A 14,669-nucleotide genomic window follows, 5' to 3' on the forward strand; every position below is an offset into this window, starting at 1 on the left:
AGAAGGTTTAGTCCGCCAAGAGTGGACTGAACGAAGCCTGCAGCAACCTGTTGACAGATTTCGAGGTAAGGGACAGAGAAAAAACCTCCTATAGTCAGTAGCCCCTGAGACACTGTCCGGTGTTCGGTAAGAGGAACCGGACGGAGGATCAATCCTCTAGTGTAGGAAACTAACGTTACATGTGTGCATGAGCAGGCGTCGCTGTTGGCTGCGACCTCTCATGCTGCTGAAGTCTCTGAACTGAAGTAGAGGCTGGAGCGGACCGAGAACGAGCTCGGCGAGGTTAGAGTGCGGCTGCAGGAGAAGCAAGGTAACTAACGTCTTGCTGTGTGTTCGGAAAGCGGAGACGCTGTGTATTGACTGTAATGTCGAAATGTATGCAGGGTCCGCGACCGAGGTCGAGGCCCTGAGGAAGGCCCTGGGCGAGGCCGAGGAGAAGGCTGTCCAGCAGCAAGCCGCCCGTAAGAAGCTCAAGGCCCATGTCAAGGAGATCCAGCCGGAGCTCCAAGATGTAGTGAAAAAATGTGAGACCCTGGAGAATGATGCGTCGCGCTCAGGAGGCCGAACTCACCAAGGCTTGTCAGGGCGCGAAAACCATGCGGAATGAGGCCCAGGCCGTCATTCAGGAGATCCGGGAGGCCAGGAAGATCACGGCGGGTAAGGCTTTTAGGATGCAAAGCAAGTATGCGGAGAGAAAGTACCTTTTACTAACCCGGGTTCGGAGTTCCCCAGGAGCTTTTGCGGATCTACCACGCAGTGTATCAGACGCTGCAGCGTTCTATCGATCCAAAGGAGGAGGTTCTACGGAGAAGCTATTCTGGTCGCAGTATGCGACGCCGGAGCATCCCGTGTCCTTCACCGATCAGCTGAAGCAGCTGGTGGAGCTGCACAGGGTGGCCGAACTAGCCATGAAGGATTTGACAATCCGGCTATGGCCAGCCAAAGCTATACCCGGCAGCTACTTCGGACTCGTGAGGCGGCTGGTGGAAGCCTGTCCATGGCTGGACGTCGTCAAGCGCTCTGCATGTATTGAGGGCGCCCGTATGGCCTTCGCTCTCTGCAAGATGTGGTGGGCGAAGATGAACGCTGTGGAAGTGGCTAGCGGGCCGCCGGAGGGCAAGGAGCACCGCACACCCGAGAAATATTTTACGATGTCATAGAAGGGTCTCAACTTGTGGCAGCTCAATGTTCGCAGGACGTTATTTTCGAATGAATACATTCGTGTTGTCCTTTGCCTTGTATTATAAAGGCAAAGCTTTGTTTTGTAATGTGATTTCGTTATCCTTTAAATTGTTTCCTCCTGTGCAGCCGTGTTATATGCAATCTGAGGGTTGGCCAGTCGTCGGCTTCTGCCCTCACGTAATTAGTACAGAGGTGTTCGGGATGGGATCTAAACAATCTTGATCCAATTATATGGTCCTTGAAGGAGTTGTTTAGCGCAACGAACAAGGCAATCAGACTATACGGCTTAAACACCCTCACTTAGCCATAGGAGTTTTATAATTAAGCAAGTGCGCAACCCCTGGTCCAAGCCAGGGTGCTGTCAGCATCTGATCGAGAAGTGTCGATCCTTCGCGTGATGCGGAAAAAATCTCCAACGATTTTGTAACCCTCGAACAGCTGACCGGCTCTCACCGTATCATGACAGTCAGTTTTCGGCTTTCTCTACTGAGGTGCTCATCTGGTCAAGGCCAAGGCACAATCGCAGTAGTTCTCCCTTTACTATGCTAGCCGATAGGGCGGAACGTAGGATAGCAAGCACAGGAGCCGGGCAACCCAACTATTGACCAAAGACATGATTCGGAGCCAATGCATATAATGCTAAATTCGGGGTGCCGAACTTATATATAAGGAGTGTTCGGTCTTTGCTGCCGTATTGCGGGGTGATAAGCAGTCGCTGGCGAATATGAAATGTACAAAAGAGTACCGATGTAGCTAATAAGCAGATCGAAATGAAATGGGATGAGGGGCAAGAGCCAAAAAAACTGGGCCACACATCATTTTTATTATAGCTGAATGGATACGTCAAGGCGTATCTTATACAAATAATGCGATAAGCACCCGGACTATTTAACATACCGGGATCAAGAGGGAGCAGCGTGCGGGTCCTGGGAAATAAGTAAAAATACAGTCAAGAAGAACGTATGGGGGTTACCCTGCACACCTATGCTGCATGCCCCCTTTGTATGCCGATCCTTCGAAGGGGCTGGTGATCAGGCTCGCGGGAAAAGGAACCTGAAACAGAAAGGAAAAAGTGTATGCGGGGTCGGTCTAGCTGAACTGTAGATCTCGGGTTAGCTAGTGCCTCCGTCGATGTCCATGGAATTTCGAGTGCTTAACTATGTACGCGTGGTACGAATGCCACTACTTCATCGGGACTAGGACGGAGGCCAAATTGCTAGTCGAGCTCTTAACGAGCCTTGCTTTCCTGCTGTAGTGTAGTCCGGACCCTCTTAATGATGTCCAGGGGCTCGGCAACCGGATTATAGTGCTGCTTGAGAAGGCCACTCTGTACTTCTGCTGCTAGGGCGGCGGTGTGCTCCTCTGTATGGAGGGAGCGTTTCGTATTTCCGTTTACCGTAATGACGCCACATGGACCGGGCATCTTGAGTTTGATATAAGCATAGTGCGGCACCGCGTTGAATCTAGGGAATGCGGTTCGTCGGAGCAGTGCGTGATAGCCACTGCGAAATGGGACGATATCGAAGATTAGTTCTTCGCTTCGGAAGTTATCCGGGGAACCGAAGACCACTTCCAGCGTGATTGAGCCCGTACAGTGGGCCTCGACGCCTGCTATGACTCCTTTGAAGGTAGTCTTCGTTGGTTTGATTCGTGAGGGGTCAATGCCCATCTTACGAACTGTGTCTTGATAGAGCAGGTTGAGGCTGCTACCACCGTCCATTAGGACTCGTGTTAGGTGAAATCCGTCGATGATTGGGTCGAGGACCAATGCGGCCGAACCGCCATGGCGTATACTGGTTGGGTGGTCTCGACGATCAAAGGTGATTGGAAATGACGACCATGGATTGAATTTAGGGGCGACTGGCTCTACCGCGTAGACGTCCCTGAGTGCACGCTTACGCTCCCTTTTGGGGATGTGTGTAGCGTATATCATGTTCACCGTTTTGACTTGAGGGGGAAATTTCTTCTGCCCCCACTGTTCGGCTGCCGGGGCTCTTCGTCCTCGTCCTCACTTTGTGATCCCTTTTCTTTATTTTCGGCATTTAATTTGCCAGCCTGCTTGAAAACCCAACAATCCCTGTTGGTATGATTGGCTTGCTTGTCCGGGGTGCCGTGTATCTGGCACGGACGGTCGAGTATGCGGTCCAGGCTGGAAGGTCCTTCATTGTTCCTTTTATAGGGCTTCTTCCGCTGGCCGGACTTAGAGCCAGTGAATCCGGCGTTGACTGTAGCGTCATCGGTGTTGTTGTCATTGCTTTGGCGTTTGTGTCTGTTGCGCCGAAGCTTACCAGTGCTATTCTTGGCCTCCTAGGGGCCTGTCTTGCTGGCTGTGTTGTTACTACGGGCCAGCCAACTGTCCTCTCCCGCGCAAAAGCGGGTCATGAGTGCCGTGAGGGCTGCCATGGACTTTGGCTTTTCTTGGCCGAGGTGGCATGCTAGCCATTCATCACGGATGCTGTGTTTGAAGGCTGCTAAGGCCTCGGCGTCTGGACAGTCAACGATCTGGTTCTTTTTGGTTAGGAACCTAGTCCAGAATTTTCTGGCTGATTCTCCAGGTTGTTGAACTATGTGGCTTAAGTCATCGACGTGTGGTGGCCGGACATAAGTTCCTTGGAAGTTGTCTAGGAAAGCTTCTTCCAAGTCCTCCCAGCTGCCGATAGAATTTTCAGGATGGCTGTTAAGCCAGTGCCGAGCTGGCCCTTTGAGCTTGAGTGGGACGTATTTAATGGCGTGGAGATCATCTCCTCGAGCCATGTGGATGTGGAGGATGAAATCCTCGATCCACACTGCGGGATCGGTTGTGCCGTTGTATGATTCGATATTGACGGGCTTGAATCCCTTGGGGAATTCGTGATCCAGTACCTCGTCTGTGAAGCAGAGAGGGTTTGCGGCACCTCTGTACCGTGCCGTGTCGCGGCGTAGCTCTGATGGAGTCTGTCTGCGGCATTCGGACCGGGCGTGGTTAGGTTTGTCTCGTTCGAATAGGTAGCCGTCTTTGTGCCTCGAGGCACGTTATCGTGATCCGTAGATCGATCTTGTATGTCCTGCTCTACTGTCCAGGGTAGGGATGGATGTGGGGACAATCCCCTATGGGGATACCTACAACATCCCCATCCCCATCTATTCCCTATCATCCCATCCCCATCCCCGTTTACATGACTGGGGATGAAATTTCCCCATACCCATGCCCCACTGGGGAACGGGGCCCCATTAGGGTCCCCATCCCCATAAACAAATACTCGTATACATAATATGACACCCTATAATCAACATACATACATGGTGTTGTCCTTGTCCTGCTAATGCCTATCTAGGTTGTATTGACTTCTTGGTCATGGTGGCAGCTGAGGTGAGGATGTGAGATATGTTTAAGGTTTTTTTCAGAGCTTTTTTTGTTTTAGCAAGTTTGTTTGTGAATATTTTAAGGTTGACCGCAGAATCACAGTTACTAACCGGGTCCCCGGCGGGTATTGGGTCTGGGGAATAGGATATCATCCCCATCCCCACTGTACCCTATGGGGAATAAAATAGTTTGGTAAATATCCCCATGGGGATGTTTTTCACCCATCCCCACCCCCTAATAGATGAAATCCCCATGGGTTTGGCGGGTATGGGGCCCCGTTTCCATCCCTAGTCCAGGGTCTGACGGAGGTCATACGTGTGACCCCGAATTCTTCCGTCTTTATTTTTACGGGGCGGTTGGGCAGGCTGCTATTCGGCCTAAGTTGCTGCTTTATCCCGACCGTGTGGTGGCCGGTCGGCCGCCCTGTCTCGACCACGTGGTGGTCGTTCCGCATTACGTGAGGGAGATGTGTGCTCTGGTGCCTCCTCATCGAATTGAGGTAGCAGTCTACGTTTTGGGTAGCTCTTGGTTGGGCGCTTGAGGCCGTATTCTTCCGCTGTCAGGACGTCAGTCCATCTGTCGACGAGCAGATCTTGTTCAGCTTGAAGCTGCTGCTGCTTCTTTTTCAGGCTCCTTGAAGTGGCTATGAGTTGAAGCTTAAAGCGCTCCTGCTCCAGAGGGTCCTCAGGCACGATGAAATCTTCGTTGCCGAGGCTTGTCTCCTCTTCGGAGGGTGGACAGTAACTATCGTCCCCCGAGTCATCTTCTATGGCCTGCTCATCAGGGTTGTCTTGCCTGTCGTCATGTTCCTCCTGTTCGGATGCAGCTCCGACAGGGTCTTCATTGTTTTCGGCATCGCCCGGAGTGCTATTTTCTCCGGTACCAGTATTGCTATCCTTTGAGCGGCGAGGCTTAGAATGGCGTTTGGGGCGCCGGCGCTTGGACTGTGTCTCGGAAGTTTTATTCTTATCTGGCTCTTCTTTGTCGTCGCCAGATCCCTTGGGTGTATCAACCATGTATACGTCGTACGAAGAGGTGGCCGTCCAACGTCCAGTGAATGGCGGGTCTTGGCCTTGCTCATTGTCAGCATTGTCGTCCATACCGGTGATGTCTTCGGAGCCATAGTCAAGCACGTCGGTTAAGTCGTCGACGGTGGCTATGAAGTGGGTGGCGGGTGGGAAGCAAAATTCCTCATCGTCCGCCTCTAGCTCGAACCGAACATTGTTCGGCTGTGAGTCTTCCTCCAAGGACAAGTTCTTCAAAGAATTTAGTACGTCACCCAAAGGCGAATGCTGGAAGACGTCTGCGGCGCTAAATTCGAAAATCGACAACCGATCCAGCTCGGTGTCCGCAGGTGTATCCGGTCCGGAACGTGCAGCGGGAGACGAGTCCGGGGTTCCGTTGACACAAGCATTGTAGGATATCGAGTCCGTGTGCAGCTCCAACGCCGCGGACTTTATGGCCTCGGGGGGCGCGATCTGCCTTAGTACTGAGGCCGTCGCAACAACAGGATCCATCTCCTAGGTGTGCTCCGATGACAGATTTAGGTCATGTTCATCGGAGAAAGGGGGAGCGATCGCCGCGGTATCAAATCCCTCGAAGATCAAGTCTCCACGGATATCTGCGACGTAGTTTAAGCTTCTGAACCTGACCTGGTGGCCAGGGGCGTAACTATCGATGTGCTCCAGATGGCCAAGCAAGTTGGCCCGCAGTGTGAAGTCGTCGAATACGAAGATCTGTCCGGAGAGGAAGGTTTCTCCCTGGACCACGTCATTACTGACGATAGAAGGGGCCATCGAGTCATTTGTCGACGGCACAGTGGAACTCTCAATGAAAGCACCAATGTCGGTGTCAAAACCGGCGGATCTCGGGTAGGGGGTCCCTAACTGTGCGTCTAGGATCGATGGTAACAGGAGACGGGGGACACAATGTTTACCTAGGTTCGGGCAATCTCTACGGAGGTAATACCCTACTTCCTGCTTGATTGATCTTGATGAATATGAGTGTTACAAGAGTTGATCTACCATGAGATCGTAATGGCTAAACCCTAGAAGTCTAGCCTATGAGTATACGGTAATGAATCTGTCCTATCCGGACTATGCTCTCCGGTTTATATAGACACCGGAGAGATCTAGGGTTACATGAGGTCGGTTACATAGGAGGGAATCTTCATAATAGGTCACCTAGCTTGCCTTCCACGCCAAGTAGAGTCCAATCTGGACACGGGTATTGTCTTCGTCCTTCGCATCTTCACAGCCCATCAGTCCGGCCCATGGATAACAGGCCGGACGCCCGAGGACCCCTTAGTCCAGGACTCCCTCACACGCCGTGGGACACAGGCAGGCAAGTCTGGGGACCCCCATTCCCAGAACACCGACAGTAGCCCCCGGGCCCAAGGCGCGCTCGGGCTTGGCTTCGAGGTGAAGCCAAAGGTCAAGTACGGAGCGCCGCGGGCCCCAACAGCCTGCAGCCTTGGTCGACGCGTGGTGGTTGATTGGACGTGGGCGTCTCCGCTTCCCCATGCTGCCTCAGCAACTGCCCGACTTCACAAGTCCCTGCGACATGCAAGGAAAACCATCATTACCTGTGATCGTGGGGGGCATTAGTTGGTCTTCTCCTGCTATAAATGAGGAGGGGGGCAGAGTCCCCGTCGCCCATTTCTTCCCATTCCGCTTGCTTCTTCTTCTGCCCCACCACCGACTCCAATGGCGCCGTCGAAGGGGTTCTCCGCCGCAGAGAAGGGAAAGGCCCCTCGCGAGGGGCCCGGCTCCCCGGCGCCCAAGCGTGGACGCGGCCGTCCACGTAAGCACACCACGACCCCCGCCGTGGCCCCCCGTTCCCGCGATTGCGCCGCTGCGCGTGGCAAGGGTCGTTCCAGTTGTGGGAGCCCTGTTGATGAAGGAAGACGCACCATGGTCGCGCGGCCTCCCCGGCCGCGCTTCCATTCTGCAGAGGTGTTGCCGGAGTTCGCCGTCTGGTCGGAGAACCCGGCTGGCAACTGGCTTCAGCTTCCGCGCTTCTTCGCCGACGAGCTGCCGGCCTCCGGTCCAGGCGGGCCCTGGCTGCAGGCGGACGACTGCTGCAGCAGAGCTTCTTGGGTTGTGGTTGAGGTCTCCGCCGCGGGCAACATAGCTCTGGCCCGCGGTTGGCAGACGTTCGCCCGCGCGCGCGGCCTGGGCAGGCGGTGCACCCTCCATTTCAAGTACGACGGTGATGCGACCCTCTACGTGAGGGTGTTTGGAGAAGATGGTCGCCCCGCCGGGTGCTGCCCCGAGGTGAACGACGGCGAGGAGGTGCTCGGCCTTGGCGTGGTCGGGACGAGGAGGAGGGCGAATCCGCCCTTCGTGCCGACCGCATCTCGTCCAGCTACGTCGGCTCTTCCTCTGGCGACAGCTCCAGCAGTGGTGGCTATGACCAGTCGCCGCACCGCCGCGCCTGCTTCAAAGGTGGCAGCGGGTCGTCTCGTCGTCGCGTCTTCGTGAAGCGCGAGGAGGGGTCTGGCTGAGCTCAGGACGGCGCCAGGAGCCTGCCTCCATGGACCGCCGTAGGGGCAGGCGCCGCTTTATTTTGTTCTTCCTTTCTTTTCTGCATCAAGAAGAAACCAGTATGGGCCCCGGGGGGCGTGTATCAAACTATGATTTCCCAATCATTATGCTGTGTTTGTTGTTTCTGTGCTGTGCTGTTATTTTGTGTAGAGGTAACTTAGCTTGGCATGCTTGGGGTAGCCTCCTCCTCACGAGGGACTCGCTTCCTGGGTGCCTGCGGAGGCCTTCCTTGACTTGGCGGGTGTTAGGGAACTGCAAAAAACTTGTTAGGAGCATCGCCCGGAGGCTTATCATTTAGCTGAGCCTAGACCCAGCGCTTCGCATCGTGATACCCCAGGGGCATGGATCAGGAGAGGTGCACCATCTTGTTGCCTCGAACGAGAATGCCTCGCGAAGAAACAGACGAAGGGCCTTGCGAAAAACAGACGAAGGGCAGAGGAAAGGAAAAAGGCTCGCGAGGGCACCTGCCTAGCCCCCTCGCGAGGTACGTGCACGAGAGAGAAAACAGGTTAAACTGTAACTAGAAACAACAGCAAAAAGCGACGGAACCAAACCAGCAAGGAACTCCAGAAGCAACTTTCAATTAAAAGGAGGCGAGCCAACTACGGAAAGCAAATGAAAAGCCGCGTCCGGCACCTAGCCTAGTCTTCGAGTCGTCTCACCAGCGCGGAGCTAAGTGCTGCCACTAAGATGTGGGAGGGAGCCCCCGAGGTCCGAGGGCGACACTCCTGAGACTCCGGGGCGTGTACAGCCCCACTCATAATTACGTGAGAGTGTCACGGGCGGCGATCTTCACAGGCACTGGGCCTTTCTTCACAGGCGCTGGGCCTTGCTTCATGGGTAGAACTTCCAGAGGTGCTGGATGTTCCAGGCGTTCTGGATGGGCACCCGACGCCAGGCCTGGAGACATGGACAACCTTGAACGGGCCCTCCCACATGGGTGAGTGCTTATGCAACCCTTCCCTGGAGAGGACCCGCCTCAGGACGAGGTTACCCGCCTCGAGCGTCCTGGAGCGGGTGTTGCGGCAGTGGTCTCGCCGCAGCGCTTGCTGGTAGCTTGCCGCCCGTAGTGAGGCTTCGCGGCGGCGTTCCTCCCCCAGCACGAGGTCCATCCCTCGCGCGGCGTCCTGTTGCGTTTCATCAAACGTCAGGACCCGTGCGGAGCGATGCCTGACCTCGTGAGGGAGGACATCTTCTGCTCCATAGACGAGGAAGAATGGGGTCTTGCCCGTTGGCTTGGTGGCGGTGGTGCAGATGGACCACAACACGGACTGGAGCTCGTCATACCAGCCCTTGCCGCATGCCTCGAGCTTCTTCTTGAAAGTCCTGGTCTTGAGGCCCCTCAGGACCTCTGCGTTGGCGCGTTCGGCCTGACCATTGCTCCTTGGGTGTGCCACCAAAGCGTAGCAGATCTGCGTTCCAAGGTTAGCACAGTATGTTCTGAAGAGATTACTAGTGAACTGCGAGCCGTTATCAGTGATGATGTGGTTGGGGACCCCGAAACGGCTCACGAGAACCTTGATGAACTTGACCACGGAACCAGCTGGGATGGTGCGGACGGCTTCCACTTCCGCCCACTTGGTGAACTTGTCGATGGCGACGTAGAGGTAGCGGTAGCCCCCTGGCGCTCGAGGAAATGGGCCCAAGATATCCAGCCCCCAGACCGCGAACGGCCATGTGAGCGGAATAATCTGGAGGCCCTGAGCTGGCTGATGGATCTGCTTGGCGTGGAACTGGCAGGCTTCACGGGACTTCACCAGCTCGGCTGCATCGTTGAGCGCCGTGGCCCAGTAGAATCCGCTGCGGAATGCCTTGCCGACGAGGGTTCGCGACGACGAGTGGTGCCCGCAGTCCCCACCGTGTATGTCGGTCAGCAACTCCTTCCCCTGGTCTCTGGAGATGCAACCAGTGAAACGTCATTCAGTCGCTTCCTGTACAACTCACCCTCCCGGATGCAGTATGCCGTGGCCCGCCGAGCCACGCGCTCCGCGTCCTCCTCCTTCTCCGGCAGCGTCCTTTGCATCAGGTATTCCTTGAATTCCTTGGTCCCGCATCCCTCCTGGGGCTTGAGCGCCAAGAGTAGGCGCGCTCCTGAAGTCGGGCCACAGGCTGGGGCTCCTGTGGAAGGCGGCTGCGGGAGCTCGTCCCGAGGCTGAGCTGTCCTTGAAAGTGGTGGCGTTGCTGACGGCTTGAAGAGCCGCTCCTCGAAGACGCCAGGCTCTTGGGGCTGCCGCTTGGACGCCCTCTTGGCGATGTCATCAGCTTCCTTGTTGGTGCCACGAGGCACGTGCTGCAACTCCAGGCCCGGGAACTGCTTCTCCATCTTACGCACTTCTGCGAGGTACACCTCCATGTGCTCGTCCTTCGGCTCGTATACTTTGTTGGAGAAGTTGATGAGGAGCTGCGAGTCGCCCCTAATTGTGAGGCGCTTCACCCCCAGAGTTGCCGCCGCCTTCAGGCCAGCTATGAGGCCTTCGTATTCTGCGATGTTGTTGGAGACCTTCTCACCCTACTGAAAGCAGAGCTGCATGGCGTAGTAGAGTTTGTCTTGAGCGGGCGAGATGAGTACTGCTCCAGCCCCCGCGCCCTGGTGCGCGAAGGCGCCATCGAAATACATGACCCAGCTGTCTGGCGCCTCACTTCCTGGTGAGGTGGACCGGTCCTCACCTACTTCAAGCGTCGGGGCATCCGTCCATTCCGCCACAAAATCAGCAAGTGCGGCTCCCTTGATGACCCTGGTAGTGCTGAACTCCAACTAGAATGCATGCAGCTCGATGTTCCACTCAGCGACCCTTCCAGCAGAGTTGGGGCTCCTGAGCGCTCTCTCCAATGGGTAGGCTGAGACGACCTTGATGGGGTGGCCCTGGAAGTGTGCTGCAACTTGCACGAGGCCACCAAGAGCGCGAGAAGGAGCTTTTTGGGGCATGGGATATCACGCCCTTGTGTCCCGCAACACCGTGCTGACGAAATACACCGGGTGCTCGACAAGGGATGGCACGTTGGTGAGGCTCGTGTCTTGCGGAAGCTGGGATCTCTCCTGAGGTGATGGAACCTCCGACGCTTGATCGCTTGTCGGGACCTTGGCGGCGGCGTCCTGCCGAGCTTGGTCCCTTGTTGATGCCGCTATGGCCCTTGCTGCGCCTTCCTGATCTTGCGTCACCCCGGTTGTAGCTTGGCGCGACGTGCCTTTGGCTTGGTGCTCTTCCCGAACCACCACCAGTGCTACGCTGGCGGAGTACAGAGTGGCGGCAAGGTAAAGTACTAGGGGCTCGAGAGATCGCGGCGCCACCATCACTGGAGGGCTGGTTAGGTAGTTCTTGAGGTCTTGAAAAGCTCGGTCGGCCTCCAGGGTCCACTCGAACGGGCCCTTCTTCTTCATCAGCTTGAAGAAGGGTAGGGGGCGCTCTCCCAGCTTGGAGATGAAGCGCCCCAACGCGGTCACCCGACCAGCCAGCTTCTGCATTTCCTTCAGGGTCTGCGATGGGTTCATGTCTTCAATGGCCTTGATCTTCTCCGGGTTTGCCTCGATCCCTCTGTGGGACACGAGGAATCCCAGCTTGCCGGAAGGGACACCGAACATGCACTTTTCTGGATTAAGTCGCAGGTTCACCTGGCGCAGGCTCGCGAAGGTCGCCTCCAAATCTTGGATCAAGGTTCTTGCCTCCCAAGACTTCACCACAATGTCGTCGACGTAAGCCTCCGTGTTCCTCCCGAGCTGCCGCCCTAAGGCGATGTGCATCAACCGCTGAAAGGTCGCGCCTGCATTGCGCAGTCTGAAGGGCATGCAGGTGTAGCAGTACACCCCACACGGGGTCAGGAAGGCTGTCTTCTCTACATCTTCTACCGCCATCTTGATCTGGTGATACCCTAAGAACGCATCCAGGAAGCACAGCAGGTCGCACTCGGTGGTAGAGTCAACGATCTGGTCGATGCGTGGGAGCGGGAACGGATCTTGGGGGTAGGCCTTGTTGAGGTTGGTGAAGTCGACGCACATTCGCTCCTTCCAGCCTTTCTTCGGCACTACGACGGGGTTCGCCAGCCATTCGGGGTACCGAACCTCGCTAATGGTACCCACCGCCTCCAACTTGCGGGTCTCTTGGACGATGAAGGCCTGCTTCTCTGTGGACTGCCATCTTGCCCGCTGCTTCACCGGGCGTACGTTGGGGCACACCTCAAGTGATGTTGAATCACTTCTCTCGGGACCCCCACCAGCAGCTTGGGCTCCCACGCGAATATCTCCTTGTTTGCGCACAAGAACTTCAGCAACGCTTCCTCTTGGCCTGGGCGAGGTCGGCACCTATGGTAAAGGCGGTTCCCGAGGATCCGTCTTCATCGACCGGCACCTGCTTGGTTTCCGCCTTGTCTTGGGTGAACAACTGCTTCTTCTTGGTTGGTGCGGCCCCCTTGGCCTCGGGGGCGCCCGCGTCGACGGGCTGCGCCACCGCGGCGGTCTTGAGGGCAAGCTTGAGTGCCGCCAGGGCCTCCTTGGCGTCCCCCTTGATGGTGAGGACGCCCTTGCTTCCAGGCATCTTCATGAGGTTGTATGCTGGGTGGGTTGCTGCCATGAATTGAGCCAGCGCTGGGTACCCGAGGATGGCGTTATACGGGAGGCCGATGCGGGCGATGTCGAAGTCGACCAGCTCGGTACGGTAGTTGTCGCGCGTGCCGAAGGTGACGGGGAGGCGGATCTGCCCCAGGGAGTGGGCGGTGCCGCCGCCAACTCCTGAGAAAGGTTTGCTGAGGCTGAGCCGCTCGAGCGGCACGTGAAGAAGGCTGAAGGCCTCCACGGAGAGCACGTTGAGGCCAGCGCCGCCGTCGATGAGGGTCTTGGTGACGGCTACGTTGCAGATGGTGGGCGTGCAGAGCATCGGGAGCATACCCGAGCCGGCGGTGGTGACGGGGTGGTCTTCTCAGTCGAAGGTGAGGTCGGCCTTGGGCGCAGCCCAGCCCGGTGGAGACCCCGAGCGCTTGGAAGCGGCGCCGATCTGGCGAAGGAATGGCTTGACATGGCGATCTGAAGGCGGTGCTTGAGAGCCGCCTAGTAGGGCCGTGACCGCATGGTGCGCCGATGCCACGTAGCGCGCAGTGAAGAGGTTGCGGAGCTCCTCCCAAGATGCCACCGTGGATCCGGGGAGGTTGAGTAGCCAGGCGCGCGGCGCGCCGGTGAGGGCCATGGGAAACCAGTTGGCCATGACCTTGTCGTCGCCCCCGGCCTCGAGGACGGCCTCCTCGTATGCCAGCAGGAAAGCTGTTGGGTCCGCCGCGCCGTCGTAGCACGGCGGCATCTCCGTCTTGAACTTGGGTGGCCACTGCACCTGCCGCAGGGCGGGGGCCAATGCTCGAAGCTCCCTGGCCCCGTCGTCAGCGCTGACCATCGGAGCCGATGGCGAGGCGCCTACCATGAGGGCGGAGTGCAGTGGTGGCGGAGCGTAGATTAGCGAATGGAAGGCTATGACGCACCCCTACCTGGCGCGCCAAATGTTGGATCACGGATTCTAGCAAAACCCTTAAGGTTCGAACACTGGGGTGCGCGCGAAGTTCTCCCCCTACCGATCCACGTCCTAGCTTGCTAAGATCTCAAGAACGAACTCACCGCACAAGGGACACAAGATTTATACTGGTTCGGGCCACCGTTGTGGTGTAATACCCTACTCAAGTGTGGTGGTGGATTGCCTCTTGAGCTGATGATGAACAGTACAAAGGGGGAAGAACAGCCTCCTGAGGATGAGGTGTTCTTGTGCTTGGCGAACTTGTGTGGGTGAGGATTACTCAAGATGAGATGCCTCCTACTATGGTGGCTAGTCCTATTTATAGAGGCCCTGGTCCTCTCCCCAAATATTGAGCGGGAAGGGAGCCAACAACGGCCAATTTGAAAGGGGACGGCTAGTACAACTTATCCTGACAAAAGCGGTCTTCGCCTGCAAAAGGCTCTGGTGGTGACGCCGCCTTGGGCTCCATGGTGACCTCCGTCTTGCCGTCCTGCTGGTCTTGGTCTCATTGCACTGATATGGAAACCTTTGCTTGATGCCTCGGTACTTGGCGCCTGCGCTTGCTGCCTTAGCACCAAAGAGGAAACAAGGACGCTGCGTGCGCTGGGGCCCGCCTGGCGCCCGCCTGGTCTCGATCGTCATGGCTCACGTCATGAGAACCTCGCGAGGTTTGCCCTGCCTTGATCTCTCCGCTCCTCGCGAGCCTGCCTGGCGAGGCCGCTCCTGAGGAGGTCTTGCGTCGCCCGCCTCGCGAGGGTCTTGGATGCCTTGTTGATGAAGATGGGCCGTACGGGCCTGCTAGCAGAGCCACGCCGTGGGCCGTAGGCAGGCAAGTCTGGGGACCCCCGTTCCCAGAACGCCGACAAGATGTGATCCTACTCGGACTCGGATCCCGGCCGAACATATTTTGGGCTTTAGGGTCCGTGCAAGGCCCAAGTGTTGAGCCCGCGACGGATGCCTATATAAAGTGGAGGTGCGGCACACTCGTTTGGTTGATCGCTTCAGCGCTGTCACTAGGGTTTGCATGTGTTGCGAATAGACACCTCCACTCGCCGCCGACTGTGTGATCGGACCTAGCAGTCTGTCGCACGGTGTTCCTTCTGCACGCGC

The sequence above is a fragment of the Aegilops tauschii genome, chromosome 3 (genome assembly GCF_002575655.3).
Source record: "Aegilops tauschii subsp. strangulata cultivar AL8/78 chromosome 3, Aet v6.0, whole genome shotgun sequence".
In the NCBI taxonomy this organism is placed as follows: Eukaryota; Viridiplantae; Streptophyta; class Magnoliopsida; order Poales; family Poaceae; genus Aegilops; species Aegilops tauschii.